The sequence below is a fragment of the Marmota flaviventris genome, chromosome 3 (genome assembly GCF_047511675.1).
Source record: "Marmota flaviventris isolate mMarFla1 chromosome 3, mMarFla1.hap1, whole genome shotgun sequence".
Taxonomy (NCBI): domain Eukaryota; kingdom Metazoa; phylum Chordata; class Mammalia; order Rodentia; family Sciuridae; genus Marmota; species Marmota flaviventris.
The window spans coordinates 133,927,365-133,944,895 of NC_092500.1; the positions used below are offsets into that span (position 1 = coordinate 133,927,365).

The window sequence follows — 17,531 nt, forward strand, 5'->3', positions numbered from 1 at the left end:
AATGTGGTTTCCCCTCATTATAAAAAGGACATTTCTGTGCAATAAGGGATGTGGGTTATAATGCTTTATCATCACCATAGTGAGTTGCGGCTTTGCTTAAGTGGTCACTTTATTTTTAGCTTTGCTATCATTTCTAAGAACACTCCAACAGTAGACCTAGTAATCACTAAGTGTAAATAGAGATAACAGCTACATGAACACAGGTGCTCAAATAGCAAGGTGACAACAGGGGAGTGAGGTTTTAGTCGTTACATAAGCTCAGTTTTGACTGAAGTCAAGAAGAAGAAATTGTTGGAGTCTTCACCAATTCCATTAGTTCAGTATCCTTTTAGGGGTCGATGCCTCTGATATAGCTTTCATCTTACTTATGCTTAATATCCATAATTTTACTTCATTTTATTTTCTACCTATATACATTTGCACTTGATTTTATCACTGCTTGCTTTCGATGTGGACTCATGTAACTTTTCTTCTTTTTTTTTTGGTTGTTGATGGACCTTTATTTTGTTCATTTATTTGTATGTGGTGCTGAGAATCTAACCCAGTGCCTCACACATGCGAGGCAAGCACTCTACCACTGAGCCACATCCCCAGCCCTGGAATTATGTAACTTTTCATTTAAAACTATTTGTAGAAGCTCATGCTTCTGTTTCTTAAGCAATATTAAGGGAATCAGAAACTTTTCATGATAATGATAATAGTAAAAGCAGAAAAAATTTCCATTTATTAAGCATGTGTAATGGATCAGGTACTATGTTTGGTGTGTTACTTATACTATCTCCTTTAGTAGTAATACAGAATACCCATAAATAAGAAGAAATGTTTGCAGGACTAAGTAAACAGCTTAGTATCAAATAACTTTCGCTGGGCAGGGATTTTTATCTCCTTATTTTGTAAAGGCAAGATATTGTTAAAGAATCCTTTTTTTTCCCCTGATGCTGCGTTATTTGCCTAAATTCTATGTGACTTCGTTTTAATCACATCTATAATGGAAATATTGAAAAGTTGTTGAGGGGAAATAATAACAATGAACTAACATAATCATAATGAGATAATAACACGCACAGAGCACTTAGTTTAAGGCACATTGCAAGTACCCATGGAGGCTCGGTGCCACTCTGGGTGGCTGCTGCTGCTGCTGCTGATGGTGGTGGTGGTGATGGTGATGGTGATGGTGTTGATGGTGGAGATGATGATAATGATGATGATGGAGATGATGAGAAGGACTCCATCAACTTTTGACTGATCTTGGGTGCAGAATTCATGGCTGAGTATGAGCTAAATCTAACTCTTGCTTTTATTTCAGTATATAGGTGTGATCAGACCAAAATGTAAAATGCAATGATTCAAGGACTCAAATGGCATAGAGTCAAAGCCAGCACTCTGAGCCTGCCCAGGACTTTTCTGGTGAACCACTCTGTTTAAATTGTGGAAAAATCACTAGTGCTCTGTTCTCTCTACTCTCATGTAACTTTTCATTTCAAAAAGCTATTTCTGGACGCTCATGCTCCTGGTTCTTAATTAACTTGAAATGTCATCTTACAAGAGTGATGCTAACCTCTGGCCTCAGCCTTTGATGACTTTTGCCAACCACTTATTTTTCTTCCCCTTTAACAATTATTATTCCATCATTAATAGGATATCTGGAAAAACTCTCACAGATTAACACTTTTCAATCCTGATTATCTTTTGCCTTCCTTTCTCTTTTCCTCCTATTCATTCTACAAGCATTTATTGACAAGTGGTATTGACAATTCCTAACATGCTAGATATTTTGCTAACTGCTGGGGGAAAAAAAAGGAAGCCCTAATTAAATTTCTAAACTTGCTCTTTGATCTTTCTAATTTCCTTTAATAGCACTGATTTTTTTTTGAATTATTTGAACTGTATTACGAAAATATTGTATTACTGCAGTCCAATACAAAAGCAATCTTCACACATACAAACAGCTACAATTGTCTCTTCCATTCATCTCTCAATGAGCAAATTCATATGCACTAAGTGAATTGTTGCCTTTCAGTTTTTTTGCATCTGAGTTCCTGTTTAATCCTCTCAAGTCCACTTACATATACTCTATAATCCTTTGGTCAAAATGTACAATTTCTCCTTAAACTCAATTTCAAAGTTTACAGCTCATATTTTTATTATTTAACTTCCTTAAAAATGAAGGCCAGGGCTAGGGTTGTGGCTCAGTGGTAGAGCGCTCGCCTAGCATGTATGAGGTACTGGGTTTGAGCCTCAGCACCACATAAAGATAAATAAGTAAAGGTATTGTCCATCTACAACTAAAAAATTTTTTTAAAAGTTTAAAAGTGAAGGCCATATATTACTCAAAATTCTAAGCTAGCAAATATCAACACATAACCACAGAAATAAATTTTATATCACACTAAAGCCAATCAAGAGTAGTGCTTCTCCATAAACCTGTTTGACTTAAATTGTGCTGAATTTTATTAGACCTATTCTCCTGTACAATTATTGACACTTCTCTATTTTGAAAATAAAATTCCTGCCCCAGGTCTGGGTCATATTCCATTTGACCCTGTGTTATTCCATGATAGTTTCTAAAGAGTTGATCTCATTGTAAGACAATGCAGTCACAGTTCATTCATTTTGCAAGAAGAAACAAATAAAAAATACATAAATTTTAATTGCCCATTTAGACTTAAGGCCATGGGACCTAATCCTCTATAAATAAGATTAAACTATTCCTTAAGAATTTTTAGCAAGGTGTAAGGTAAGGATAGGTTTGGCAAAATGTAGACAAATTCCTTTTATTAAATTATAATCTTCTTAAGAAAAAAAAAGAAATGATGAGCTTCCTTACTAGTAATTGTACTGTCAATTATAGATTTCTGCTGACTGCATTTACTCCTCATTTCATAAACACAGAGTGTGGTGACTCTGGAGGTGTTGAATAGTGTATATTTTAGGTGGTATTAATATTAGGAAAGTCAATCTGGTTCATGAAAATGAACAAAACCAAACCAAACCAAGAAATATTACCCAAGTATCATAACACACATTCTCTGCAAAGAAAGGTCATCTGTTAGAAATGGAATATACTAGTTTTATGAGACAGGCTCTTGCTTGGAAAGTACAGTGCTTCAGTCCTACACAGCAGTGTATATTGTCAGATATGATATATGATACAGATGACCCAGCCAACTCTCCCATTTTACACTGCACTGGTGAGACATTCATTTATATACTGTAAAAAAAAGTCTGTATTCTGTAACTGAAGGACTTTGTAGAAGGCTTAGTGTAGATATATGAACCAAAGGATTGGAAACAATCTGTAGAAATGAAGGTGAAATAAACTGGGATTAGTTGGTCTAGAAATGTACATTTATGTTTTCATAGTCCATTTGAACTTTTTACATTTCCATTGAAGAAAAAGCACATAGAACTAAAAATAGGCTGAAACAATAGAAATTTAGGTTAGATTTTTAAAAAAAAGGCTGGGTACATTAAATTCTTAAACCAATTCCAAAGGAGGAATTGTAAAGTTACTTCTGAAAATCACTGGTTGGGATAGTTTTTTTTTTTTTTATAATATCATTTGAATACAAGAATGTGAAGTAGACAAACTTTTTTCTAGACCTGTTTTTAAAGAAATGCTAGTTTTAAATTAATATAATCATTAGCATATGAATAATTTTCTTGAATGAACATGAAACATAAATAGTCACAAAACAATTTACTCCTCTAAAGTGTTTTTTGAAGCCAATAAATCTTTTTAAGAAAACATTTGCATTTGAATAAACTATATGATTTAGTGAATTTGATTGTTTTTTAAAAATCATGTTTTTTCTTCATTAGTTACATTGGTATAGCTTTAAATCTTTGTGTTTCTTCATTAGAAACTCTATTTTTCTTTCTGCAAAGTAATCTTCCAGTGGACATGGTCATACTTCGTCATGCATAATTATTATTTGAGAGCAACACATTGCAGAATGAAGTTATCTAAATGACGAATCAAGGCACTGTGGTAGTACTGTCATCACTTCTTTGAGCTAGCAGTATGACCTTGGACAGGTCACCTCTGAATGCCATTCCTCAGCTTCCTCGTTGACAAATTCAAGAGAATATTGAGAAGTTGTGAACTCTTATGCTCTTTCCTTCTCTGATGTTCTATTTAAGAACTGTATTATTGTCATACTATAAATAAGTCAGAATTTCTTCCCTTCCTCCCTTCCTTCCTTCCTTTTTCCCTTCCTTCCTTTCCTCCTTCCCTCCTCCTCTCCCTCATTATCTCTCTCTCCCTCCCTCCCTCCTTCTTTTCTTCTGTCCTTTCCTCGTTTTCTTTTCATGGAGCTGAGGATGGAACCCGGACCTCATACATGGTAGGAAAGTACTCTACCGCTGAGCCACACCCCCAGTCTACAGAATTTCATATTTAACATTAAAAAAAATAAATGCTATATTTCATATTTTAATTTTAAAATAACTTGAATTGTTAGTGAACAATTGAAAGTCATCAGTGTATTCTTAATTTCTGATCCAACTGTCAAAACTTCCCTCCTTTAGCATGTTTTCTCATGCATCTTATACATTTGGACATTCATGTGAATATTAGTCCCTTTACATATCATTTTATATTATTTCCAAAAGATAAACATTTTTATTCTGAGTATTCAGGAATATAACAGTATGTTATTTATTATAAGCCCATGCTACTTTAATCCTTACTAAATTTCTTTACTCATAGAACACACATTTAAATGTGAAGACATATTAGAGATTAGAAGGCGTAACAGAAGACATATTTTATTCTAGTGGAAACGTAATTTTAGATTATACTATGTATGGACATAAATTTTTGTGTGATTTTACTGATTTTGGCTACTTTGAAATAGGAGTGTCATTGTCATTGAGATTTACTTCAATTATTCAAAACAGTCACACAAAATATGATCTAAGGAGTGAATGAAGGAAATTTAATATGAATTAAATCCACTTCTGATGTTTACATTTCCCAAACTCATGTTAAATACAGTTAGGACAGACGTAGTATCTGAAATTTCAAGTTGACCGCTTTAAAAACATGAAATCTTTAGGATGTACCATAGCAGCTTGTGGCTGAAACTGGCTTGGGGAAATAGTGAAGAATCCAGCCCTCACAGTGTTAATTGTGACACAAAAAAATTCTTTGGGCGCTCATGATTAAGAAAAAGTCACTCTAGTGCTATCTACCCTTTCCTTTGGCAAAAGAGGGGACAATTCATTTACACCTCACCCTTAATGTGTGAAGAGATGGATTTGTTTCATACTGTGCCATGTGGTAGAAAAACAGTCCTTATAGCTCTATTAATAAATAGGAATAAGAAGGAATGGAAACAAAGTGTTACTTTATAGAGGAAAAGAGGAAAATCTGAATGGAGTCTATTTTAGAAATGACATTTGGCTAAAAAACGACTTGACTCACAGTTTTCTACTTACTAAACATTTTCCACTCCTGGAACCAGGGCTTAGCTCTGAAACCTAGGAAATCACCAACTCTGCGCAAGATGCTAACACTTCTCTCCCTCTGCTTCTTCAAAGATTATCTCTAAGCATAGACAATCTGAGCTTCTTACCTAGACAGGAGGAGACGCAAAGCCAGGGCATGACACCATCCAGACTCGGGCTAGGAGAGCAGTCCGTCCCGTTAGCTTCTCCAAAATATAAGTCCACATTTCGTGGTTGAGATCATGGCTCTATTCTAGGCAGTTGTACGCAGTGTGTGATTCTAACAAAAACACCCTCCGCAGCTGGAGGGAGCCTCCGCTGAAGCCGGATCCTGTCAAGGCGTTCCTAGTGACTTCTGTCTACTAAATTCAGACTGATGTTTTGCGAAAGGGGCCTCCACCACCAGGCCCAGATTGCCTGGAAAGTATTTCCTGCCTCTGAGAAGTGTGCATGTGAGAGAGGCTGCACGAAGCAGAGGGGAGGGGTGGAAAGAGGGCAGGGCGCCTGGGCTTTTAGGAGTTCTGAGTTTTCACAGAACTGAAGTGAGTTTGTCAAAGCTCTTGAGGTGATTAGCTAGAGAGTCATAAGGTCCTAAAGCTCTTTCTATCCCACACTTGGGAGAAAAAGGAAAAGCAAAAAAAAAAAAAAAAAAAAAAGAGAGAGAGAGAAAAACAAAAGAAAACATAGTTTTACCCCCATCGACAGTCTCTCCACTATATTAAATGTATAGACACAGCTTCATCAAAAGACCTTTGCCAGGGCTCATTTCTAAAGATCTTTCAAGAGAGCAAGATGAATTGAGAGCTTTTAATAGTCATTCTTCTGAATTTTACCCCCCTACACACATACGCTTTTTAAAATATTATTTAAAATTTAAAATGCTGCAGCCTTACATTTTGTACCTGAGAAAATCTGTAAGTCGAATCCCAAGAATCCAGTAAATGGAATGTTTTCTTCAGGTCCTCTCTGATCCCAAGAATTCTTCACAGAATAAAGTAGTTTGTGTCACAGCACATGGAGCATTACCTCCAGTCGCAATCCTCCAGTTTACACAAACCCAGGGCTGGAAAAGCAGAAGACAGACTCCATCTTGATCATATTAGAGTCTTGCTGACATTAAACACTTGCAACTGCTTCCATCTAGCATGACACAGTCCCTGAATCACAGCTCTAAAGCGGCGCACAGTATCTGCATCCTTTGTCCGACACAAATTTTGTGAACTATCATCTGTTTATCTTTTCTGCTTTCTTGTGCCTCCACTGAATGACTTCCTCCTAGCTGCTCCAGGCTGGGAACTTGGACTACCATTTGGTTTTGATTAAAACCAGACAGCCAACTCTAGAGAATTTAGGGAATAAGCTAATGGAAACTGCAAGTATGGCTTTAATTAGTACATCAATTAATAATAGATGTTAGCTCATCTTATAATAAGATGTCACAAACACAAATGCAGAGGAAGCTAAAGTCATTTTAGCAAAGGAGTTATATCAATTTTCCTTCTTTTCTTACCCAGAATTCTCCCTGAGGAAAGTGGAAGGAAAGATGAGGTATGTGGCCTTGGGACATTCAGGTTGTGGAGAAACTAGTGGGGCAGTTTTGTTATTTATACCAGAGAAGCAGGAAACAGCATCGCTAAGTTTGATTATCTTGTTTGATTGAGATTACTCAGTAATGTTTCCCTCCACTTTACTTGTGATCAATGGATTCTGTTGCTATTTATGACTTAAACATTTTTTTTTTTCAGCAACTGGCAATCAGAGGAATCTAATTATTGGGTCTGCATGTGGGTTGAACATTTTCAGAGTTTTTCAATAATGGGAAGTGTGAGAATAATTCCAATCCCAATAGGATATATGAGTGACATATAAGGAGGTACAAATTAATTAAGCCTGTTTGCCCTTATATCCATCCTTTTCTGCTCTGAAATCATAAGTAGTTTTCATTGTTCATGTTTATTCTCAGTTTGTTCTAATTACAACAAAGGCAAGCAGATCCTCCAATATCATAATGACCATCTTTTTAATACTCTGTGAAAAGACTGATGAAAACTCAAAGAAGTATGTGGCAGCTACTACTTCTGTTCTTATGAGATAGCTAAAATCTCTCAATATTGTTTCAAAATATGATCTATTTTAAGACATGTCAAATAGCAAGAATGACTTGAGGAGGAGAAGCATTCAAATAAAAACATAACGGGAAGAAAAGGTTTCTAAACATTTAGATCTAAACCTTACTTGTTAAAAAAATGAGCATTTGGAGTCTTTAAATTTAACCTTTAAGCATACAAGAAGGACATTCATTCTTTCATAATTGTTTTTCAAAGTATTTGTATTCATATTCAAAGTACTTTCTTGGACACTAGCCCATTTAGTTTTCCTAGTAGTCTTTGTGTATATTTTTTTATTTTACAAATAAAGTATTAGGAAGTTATTTTCTCCCAGATAAGTGATGGCAAGTGACCAACTCCACTTCAGAACCTAGTTCTTTTAAGTTTTGTGCTTTAATTTTTTTTTCTCTACAAACTGCCTCCCTTGACTTCCACTTAATTACTGTATGAAATTGGGAAGACTTCTTAAATGTTTTGAGTTTCAGATTCCTCTTTAAAAATAGAGACCCTTCCATATAACTTGCAGATTGGAAAGCAGGGTTAAATTTGTGTGCTCATGTGTTTATATATTTATATTTATTTTTCTAAGGAAAACACTGGGGCAGAATGGAATGGGGATCAATACAATGGTTTTCCTAAAATAACCTGTATACTTCCATCTTTATCTCTGCCTCTAGTCCTTCTTTATGGTTTTTCAATATCATATGAGCATCCTATTTAATGCTTCTTAAAGTCTCCTCTGAAATGTTATGGCCTCATTCACTCTGCCTCTAACAATCAGCTTTGTTTCTGTTTATATTGGCCTGAGGAAGCAACAAAACCCTTTTCACCTACATTTATAGAGTGCCTTTTTAGATACCTAGATACTCTTATTAGTCAGTTTCTCCTTAAACATTAAACCAATATTTTGTCCTTTCTTCTCCAAACAAACAAGACTTCATGTTTTCTTATTAGAAGCATTGCTTCCTAAATCTTTAATCACTTTTATTTATTTTTCCTTGTCTGTTGCCTATATACAAAGAAATCTCAGAACTTATATTCTCATGCAGGCTTTACCAAATATGCATATAGATATAAATAACGAGATGCTTCTTAAATGCTAAACATCCTGTCAGGCCCATAGCAAGGGGTTTAAAATATCTGTCCCCTTCTTGCTTTCTATTTGTAAATCTAAATATCTTACTCTGTTGAATATCTACACTCTACTAGATCAGACCATTACACAAAATTATGTTTTGTTTTTTTTTTTTTCTAATCTGGATGTTTGTCTGTAAGATGAACTTATCTGGAGAAGGTACATGTAAAAACTTGAAAAGGGAGTATCAGGATAGAAGCTTGGCTCCAAAACTAGCCACCACTGTGACCCCGTGAAAGTTACTTGACCTGCATAAAATTTACACTTAACCTCTGTAACTAAGGACTTTCAAGATTAGAGAAGATAATCCATATAAGGCAGTCTACTTTGATATAATGTTCACTGGTAGCTAGAGTTATTTTTACGATTATAGTTATTTTCTTTTTGGATTTTTTAATCTCTATTTTGGATGATATTTTTAGAATCTCTGTCTATCCATCAAACTCCAAGTTAAATGTATACATTTGAAACAATGGTATCAATAGAACAATTATTTCCTACTCTTTGGGGAGAAAAGAGTAGAAGAGCATTGAAAGTTATTTTAAAGATCAAATTTCTTCACATAGACAACTATCTAAATAGTATCTATGTGGCTCTGATAAATCTAATTAGCTGGCTGATTTGCTATAATAGTTTATATACTGATTTCTCATTAAGAAAATTTGAACCTGTGAAATATGATATATCAAGAACTATGTAATGTTTTGAACAACCAACAATAAAAATTAAAAAATAAAAATAAAAAAATAAACATCAAAATATACATTTTATGCCAAAAAAAAAGAAAATTTGAATCTGAACTACTTTAAAAAAATTAGTTATAGTTGGACACACACCTTTATTATATTTATTTATTTTTATGTGGTGCTGAGGATTGAACCCAGTGCCTCACATGTGCTAGGTGAGCACTCTTCTGCTGAGCCACAACGCCAGCCCTGAATCTGAACTACTTTTGAAGACTTATTCTATGACTCTAACATTGTCCAATAACCCTTTGTGCAGAGCAAGATCTATGCTTTGAACATAGTGTTTTAGGGCCTGGGGATATAGCTCAATGGTAGAGCACTGGCCTAGTAGGTGCAAGACCTGAACTTCAGTCCATATCACCTCAGGAAAAAAAAAAGTGTTTCACTCTCCAAGAATTGAGTAAGAGCCGAGTGTGATGGTGCACACCTATAATCCGAGTGGCTGGAGAGGCTGAGGCAGAAGGATCTCAAGTTCAAAGCCAGCCTCAGCAATAGTGAGGTGCTAAGCAACTCTAACATTATCTCTAAATAAAATACAAAATAGGGCTGGAAATGTGGCTCAGTGATCCAGTGCCCCTGAGTTCATCCCTGGTATGACCCCTTCCAAAAAAAAAAAAGAATTAAGAATCTTCATTAATTCAGTACTTGCAAAATCAGTCCTTGAATTAACTATTTTGGTAAATGCTGGTGGTAGTAAGTTTTATTCTTTCAATTTTAATTGTTTCATAATATTAATGAACTTGAAATTAATACTTAGAAAAAATAAATGTACTTTTAAAACACTTTAAAAGTTTTCACATGTATACAATTTGTATAATAAATGTAGAAACACTTTATTAGTGAAAATTAATTTTCCAAAAATCTCTATTTAACAACTTTGCTTGTAATTTATTAAAGTTGCCAAATATGTCAAAGCAACAAAAAAAAGTTATTTGACAGAATTTTGAGTTAATTTTTTCAATAATTCTTACATGTACCTTCTCCAGATAAGTTCATCTTACAGATAAACATCCAGATAGGGGAAAAAACACAACATAATTTTGTTTAACAGTTGTTATGTGCATTATAAATTTTTGATTAACTTTGTCAAAAATTTTAAAACTCCATTTTTTATACCTGCTTCTTAGATTATTATGTTCAATGCTCTCTTTTATTAAAAATTGTTACAATTCAAGAATTGTGATAGAGAAAACTATCTTCATAAATTTAGAGTTGTTTTAAAAATAAACTTAAATAGTAAAAATTTATATATAGTGATATATTAAATTATTTAATATCTTGGCCCTTGAACATATATATATAATATGTAAATATATATAATATGTAAATATACATATATGTATGTGTGTGTATGTGTATATATATATATATATATATATATATATATATATATATGATCTTAGGAGTTGATAAATCTCCTTGTTTAATTCAATAAGCTTAGGACACCCTTAGAAGATGAAGATTATGAGTTCCAGAAATAGCAAGAGATGCGGCTTGAATGGAAAAAGAGAGGAGAGAGATCTCAGGTAAGCTCAGGTTCATGATGAGAAGCAGGTTAGGGGGTGTCTTGTAAGTGCTTTGGCTTTGACTCAGTAAAAAGTGGAGGTTTTGAGTAGACAGGTGACACGATCCACCTGACATTTCAGTAGGCTTGCTCTGGCTGCTGTGTGAAGAGACTGAAAGGCATTAAGGGCCAAAGCAAGGAGACCAGTTAGGAGGCCGCCATGGTAACTCTGGTGGTGATGGATGGTGGCTCTGTCAAAGGTAATTAGAAAGGTCGGATTTGAACTTTGTGTTGATGTTTTATTAAATGCCATGCATATTGTTGAAGAGCTGAATTTTCCATGTAGGAAGTAGAGGAATATTAAAAAAGCCTTGTGAACTGAGAGCACAGGGGGAGACTATTGGTTAAACAGATAATAGCTAAGGAAAAACAAAACAATGAGAAATTTGCAAATATGCTTCTCTGGTGTGATTCTTTATATAATTAAGCACCTGTATTTCTCTGAAAGAAACCTAGTATCATCAAGTTCAATAGGACATTTTCACCAGTCCCACGCAGGTTACTACTACCTGTTAGACGATGCAAAGAAAGGCATTGTTTTGCATTACTCTTTCTTCTGGTAGAATGTGTTTGCTGCTGCTTTCTAGCGTTTTTATTCCTCAGTTTATTTCTTGATTCTTCTAGGTGTTGAGAGCCACAGCCGAAGGGGCCCCAGTAAACTTCCAGCTGCCAGCAATCCAGCTGCCGGCTGATGATTGGCTCACAGCGGCCCCAGCAACATCTAGCTGATTGGCTCCTTGGCCCCAGCAACATCTAGCTGATTGGCTCCTCTGCGGTGATGCTCATTCGACTGTTTCCCTGCCCTTTCAGACCACGGAGCTGCTCATTGGGGGACTTTTTGGCTCTGCCCACGTGACCCAGCCAATCCGCCTCAAGAGCAGGAGGATTGTGGGAGGTGGAGAGAAGCTTGTGGGGGGGAGAGAGAGGCTTGTGGAAAGCCGGTGGTGGCAGTTGAGGCTCTGAGGGGTTTTTCCTGAGAGGCTGTTTGTTTGGCGTGTTTTGTTCTAAAAATAAAGTTAGTTTCTTTTGACAAGTGGCTCCTGATTGTGCCCAGCCAGACTGCGGCACTAGGTGTCCATTGCTTTTGGAATTTCTCTACATATTTTAGATTTTTTTTAACATACAGTATCTTTACTTATTTATATGTGGTGCTGAGGATCAAACCCAGTGCCTCACACATGTGAGGCAGGTGCTGTACCACTGAGCTACAGCCCCAGTCTCTACATATTTTAATAGCTTATTGAGCTGGAACTGGCACAAAGAAAGCTGTATATATTTAAAATACACAATTTTATTGTTTTTGACAAATCCACATACTTGTGATAACATCATCACAAAACAAAACACATCATCTCATGTCTATCTTCATCCCTCCTTTCTCCTTCCTCCCCCTCTGCTCTCAGGCAACCACTGATCTACTTTCTATCACTGCAGATTGTTTATGATTTCTAAAAATTTATGTGCATGAAATCACCTGCATATACTTTTTCTGTGTTCTTCAAGTTCATCTAATTATTTTGAGATCCATCTGTATCATAGCAGTAGTCCATTTCTTCTTATTGCTTGGTAATGTTTCTTGTACGGATATACCACAATTTGTTTACCCATTCATCTGTTGATGGACATTTGGGACAATAACATTAGGACAAATTTATTTGGCCAGTACAAATAAGACCATTATGAACATCCATATACAAGTTTTTATTTGTATATATTGTTTAATTTCCTTATATAGGTACCTAGGGTCTTGATAGGCATATTTTAATTTTTTTCAGAAACTCCCAAATTATTTCCTAAAGCCAATGTACAATTTATGTCTACCTGTAGTTTCTAAGAATTTTTGTTGTTCTATGAGTATGCCAACACTTGGTATGATCGGTCTTTCTAATAGACATGTAGGATATCTCATTGAAATTTTAATTTGCATTTCTGAATAATTAATAATGTTGACTTTCTCTCCATGTGCTTATTTGTTATCATTATATCTTTGATAAAAATATCTCTTTAGCTAGGTACAGTGGCGCATGCCTGTAACCCCAGTACCTCAAAAGCCTGAGGCAGGAGGATTGCAAGTTCGAAACCAGCCTCAGCAACTTAGCAAGGCTCTAAGAAAATTAGCAAGACCTCGTCTCAAAATAAAAAATAAAAAGGGCTAGGGTTTGTGGCTCAGTGGTTAAGCACACCTGGGCTCAATCCTAGAACCAATATATACATATTGAAATCTTTTGTCCATATTTACAATATGGGTTGTTGGTTTTCTAATTAATAAAGGGGCAGATCTTCATATATTCTAAATATTCTAAAAGAAAGAACTTCATTAGGTAAGTGGTTTGCAAATATTTTCTCCCAATATAGTTTGTCTTTTCATTTTCTTACTCTCTTTTTGGAGGGCAGATGTTCTTAATTGTGGTAAATGAAATAATTATCAGTGTTTTTCTTTTATGGATCGAATTTCTGGCCTCATGTCAAAGAAAACTGATGAATCTAAGACCACAAAGATTTCTCCTATATTTTCCTTTATTCTATGTTAGAAGTTTTATAGTTTTAGTTTTTACATTTATGTTCTATGATACATTTGGAGTTAATTTTTTATATTAAGTGTAAATAAAAATTCTTTTATTTTAAATACAGATATCTAATTGTTTCAGAATCATTTACAACAATTCTCTTCATGAAATTGTCTTTTCACCTTTAACAATCATCAACTGACCAAAATATGTATACTTCTATTTCTAGATTCTCTATATGTTGTATTGATCTAATTGACTCTCATGCAATGTCACACGACTAACTAGTACTAGTAGCTTTTTGAAGATGCATATGATTTTCTATGAAGATGATCATCATATTGTATAAGAATGAAGTTTTATTTCTTTTTAAAATCTTCATGCCTTTTATTTATTTATTGTTGTTCTTGTTGCTTTATTCCACTAGAATAAAGCTAGAGTCTGCATTACATTGTTGAATAACATTCATGAAAATAGACATACTTCCCTTGTCTTGGATCTAATGAAAAACACATTTAACCTTTTACTATTAGAATATTAGCTTCAAGTGTTTTCCTTTTTAATCTTGTTGTTTATTGTTGCTGTTGTGGATACCCTTTTTGGTTTAACCAAAGCTTTGGCAATTGAATTCTTTCAAGTTCAGTTGTCCTCAACTGGAGGTGATTTTGTTCCCCAGTGGACATTTGTCAATGTTTTGATACATTTTTAGCTGTTACAACTGGGGCAAGGTGTCTGAGAAACATGCGACAGTGCACAGAACAGCTTCCCACAACAAATAGTTATCTGACTCACAATATCCATAATGTTTAGGTTGAGAAACCCTACTTTAGTTTTAGTTTGCTGAAAGCTTTTATCGGGAAAGGATGTAGGAATTTAAACATTTTTTTCTAATATGATTTTTATTTTTTCTGCATAAATTTTTCTTTTTAAGCTATTAATATGCGGATTCCATTGACTAATTTTTAAATATTAAACAAATCTTGCATTCCAGGGATAAACCAACCTTAATCATGGCATATTATCTTTTATATGTTATTGAATTTTATTTGCTAAAATTTTGTTAATTTTTGTATCTATATTAAAAAGAGAATTGTTTGTTGTTCACTTGTTATCTTTATTGTTTATTTTTAAGTTAATTCCATTGTGGTTGGAGAATATACCATGAATAGTTTAAATTCTTTTAAATATATGTCTTGTTTTATGGCTAGATATATGGTTGCTATGGTAGATGCATTGGAATAGAATGAGGATTTGGGGTTTTTGTTTGTTTGTTTTCTTCTTTTTTTTGTAATGTTATGAATGAGATATCTGAACAAGGTCTAGAAAACCGCAGTGTTTTCACCACTGTTCTGATGAGCAGGTATAAAAGAGCATCCATTATACATAAACTGGACTCAGAACTTCAGGGAACCTTTTGCTTCTATAGATTCTCATATTTTCATGGAGTAGAGATCACTGTAATCCTGATATTTTAAAGTATTGTTCACTTTCATCTCCATCTACCAGTTTGATAACTATTTCTACTTGAGATAAATATTAATCAGGATTTAACCAAAGCTTTGGCAATTGAATTCAGCCAAATTTCAAATATAAATTCATCACTGCATGTGGCTGCAAAAATTTTTGTGTTACTATGGATTATCAGTCTCTCAGCATGCTAACCATTATAAAGGACACAGTTAAAAATAGCTTAAAGAATTCTTTATCAGACCTTAAAAACAGTTGATGTTCTTCACAGTATTTAATAGGATATCCTTACATTTATGCAATATCATTATCACAGCCTGGCCATAATTATTTTCTGGGATAGAGCAACACATCAACAGTGTTTTCTTTCATGAACTTCAATGACATGTTTCCACTTAGTGTGAGAAATGAAAATATATATTAAAAAACCTTTTAAATTAAAGTTTTCATGAAATTTCATTTGTCATTGTAAGTTAGAGAAAAATATAATGGGCAGAAAGTAGTAAGACATTTGCCAAAACTTAAATGTTAGAAAAATAGTTTGAAAGAGTTTGTAAAACATGTGTCCTAATAGGTTTCTTCTATCCTTATGTTGGAAGGTAGAATTTCACTACCAAAATAATCCTACTGTGGAATAAAATATAAAAGAATTTCCCCTACTTGTATTAGTTATTCACGGGCCAAAGCAGAGTGTCGGTTATAGTTGCCAAGTTCTTAGGTAGACAAATGAACCTCAGAAATGCAGTAGCTAGTTTATGTGGGGCCTTGCTGAGCTTCAAGTTTTTTAATGAGTTAAAATAATATTTTGGGTCTTGAGTAAAAGGTGTGAACTATCAAAAACACAGATATTGGACTTTAGAGTTTGGGACAAAAACAACTTCACATGTAAAGTCAATTTGAGCAACAGGCTCATTGAACTTGGAGACAGAATCCCCTGGTGATGGTCTCTATGAATGATTTCCTTGCACTGTGTAGGGGCGGAGCAGGTCTGATGGTTCTGAATTTCCTAGAGAAGATTGTTCCACAAACACTATGTATGCTCAGAAATTGTCTTAGCTCACATTTGTGTAGCCACGTCAAGTTGATTATTTTCTTGCCTTCTAGATGAGAAGATCATGAAGATAACAGTAATGGTACTTATTGCTCAACAAGAAGATAGAAACCAAAGCAACACATATCAGCAACTGGAGGAAATGAATTACAAGAAATGGTTTTCTTAAAGTGTGTCTGGTAGTTTTGTTATTTCAACCTTTTTTTTCCAATTCTGATTAGAAAAAAAAAGAACAACTAAACAGCAAACGATTTGAGCATCCACTGGGTACCAGACACAGTGTTGTTGGGGATTTGAAAGATAATTGTAACAATTGCTTTATCATTTGGTAAGTTTTGTAAATACTTAGACATGCACAGCACCCTATAAATATTTGATATTGCTTTATTTTCCATTTTAAGTGAAGTTCATTTTAAGGTTTCTTCCAAAATCCTTGTTATCCTAAGGCCTAACATTAATGTTGGTACCTGAGGGATTAAAGGCTAACATGAGAAAGCCAACCAGTATTAGATTTCTCTCTCCTCAGACCATTTTATACACCTTCTCCCAGTCCTCTCTGATACCTCATACAAACTTCTGATGCCCCAAGTACCTCTATTAATACATCCATTTTTAAAGAGGGAATTGTATTATGAGATAATACAGAAAGCAACTTACTGCTGAATTTTAAAAATTCCTTGAAATGAAAACCACAAAGGAAATACCAAGTTGCTTCTCCAAGAGATGGAGGAAATTTGTAAGACAAGATATTCAGTTTCTGGTTTTTGCTTTCATTCTTTGAAGACATTTCTGTGTTTCTTGGCTCTGTGTGTATACGTGGGTGTGTATGTGTATTTGGGGGGGGGGGTGCGGGTGTTTCCAGATACATGTAGCATAGTTTTGAGCCAGACCACATGTCTGTGAGTCAAATTTTCAGCCTGCATTTGTCTTAAACCATGAAGCTTTGGGTGTAACCTAACAGAACCTGGCAGGTTGTCTGAATAGTTCTTTCAACACTTGACCCAGAATACAGTAAATCATATGACATATTGTTCCAATTTTACATTAGTGCTCATATTTTAATAAAAACGGAAGAGTGTGTTCTATCAAGAATTTTTTTAGTATAAACAAAATCTAGTCACAGATCCAAGCTATTAGAGCATTTAATATTGGAGTCACAAAATGTAGCTTACTTGGTTTAAAAACAAAAAAAAAAACTGAAAAAACAAAACAAAACTATACATGTAAATATTTTGGCATTTGGTGTGGACTGAATTGGGTTCCTTCCAAAATTCATATGTTGAAACCTCCAGCCTCCAAGTGACAGTATTTAGAGATGGCACTAACTCAGTTTAAAGGAAGTTAGGAAGCCAAGGCTCTTGAGATGGGATTGGGGCCCTGATAAGAGGAACAGACATTGGAGCTCTCCTCTGCCATGTGAGGTCATAGAGAGAAGGTGGAAGTCTGCAAACCAGGAAGAGGTTCTTTGCCAGGGATTAATTGCCCAGCACTTAGATTTTGGA

At 34.6% G+C, this 17,531-nt stretch overlaps 1 protein-coding gene and 1 long non-coding RNA gene across 7 annotated transcripts in view; one reads left to right on the forward strand and one right to left on the reverse strand.

Moving 5' to 3' along the window:
* Dlc1 (DLC1 Rho GTPase activating protein) overlaps positions 1–6,655 on the reverse strand; it is a 378,931-nt gene extending 372,276 nt beyond the window's left edge. For 2 of the 5 annotated variants that reach the window (XM_071610414.1, XM_071610415.1), the window contains exon 1: positions 5,580–6,021. The gene's annotated coding sequence lies outside the window, so the exon portion shown is untranslated. Of the gene's footprint in view, positions 1–5,579; positions 6,022–6,344 lie in introns of those variants that run through there. The other 3 variants (XM_071610412.1, XM_071610413.1, XM_027954677.3) reach the window with 3 other exon arrangements.
* The window catches only part of LOC139705254 (uncharacterized), a 47,034-nt gene extending 30,835 nt beyond the window's left edge, over positions 1–16,199 (forward strand). The window contains exons 1-3 of one of the 2 annotated variants that reach the window (XR_011707157.1): positions 6,915–6,999; positions 10,882–10,966; positions 16,083–16,199. This is a non-coding gene — a long non-coding RNA (uncharacterized lncRNA). Of the gene's footprint in view, positions 1–6,914; positions 7,000–10,881; positions 10,967–16,082 lie in introns of those variants that run through there. The other variant, XR_011707158.1, reaches the window with a different exon arrangement.
* The last annotated feature ends 1,332 nt before the right edge of the window (positions 16,200–17,531 follow it).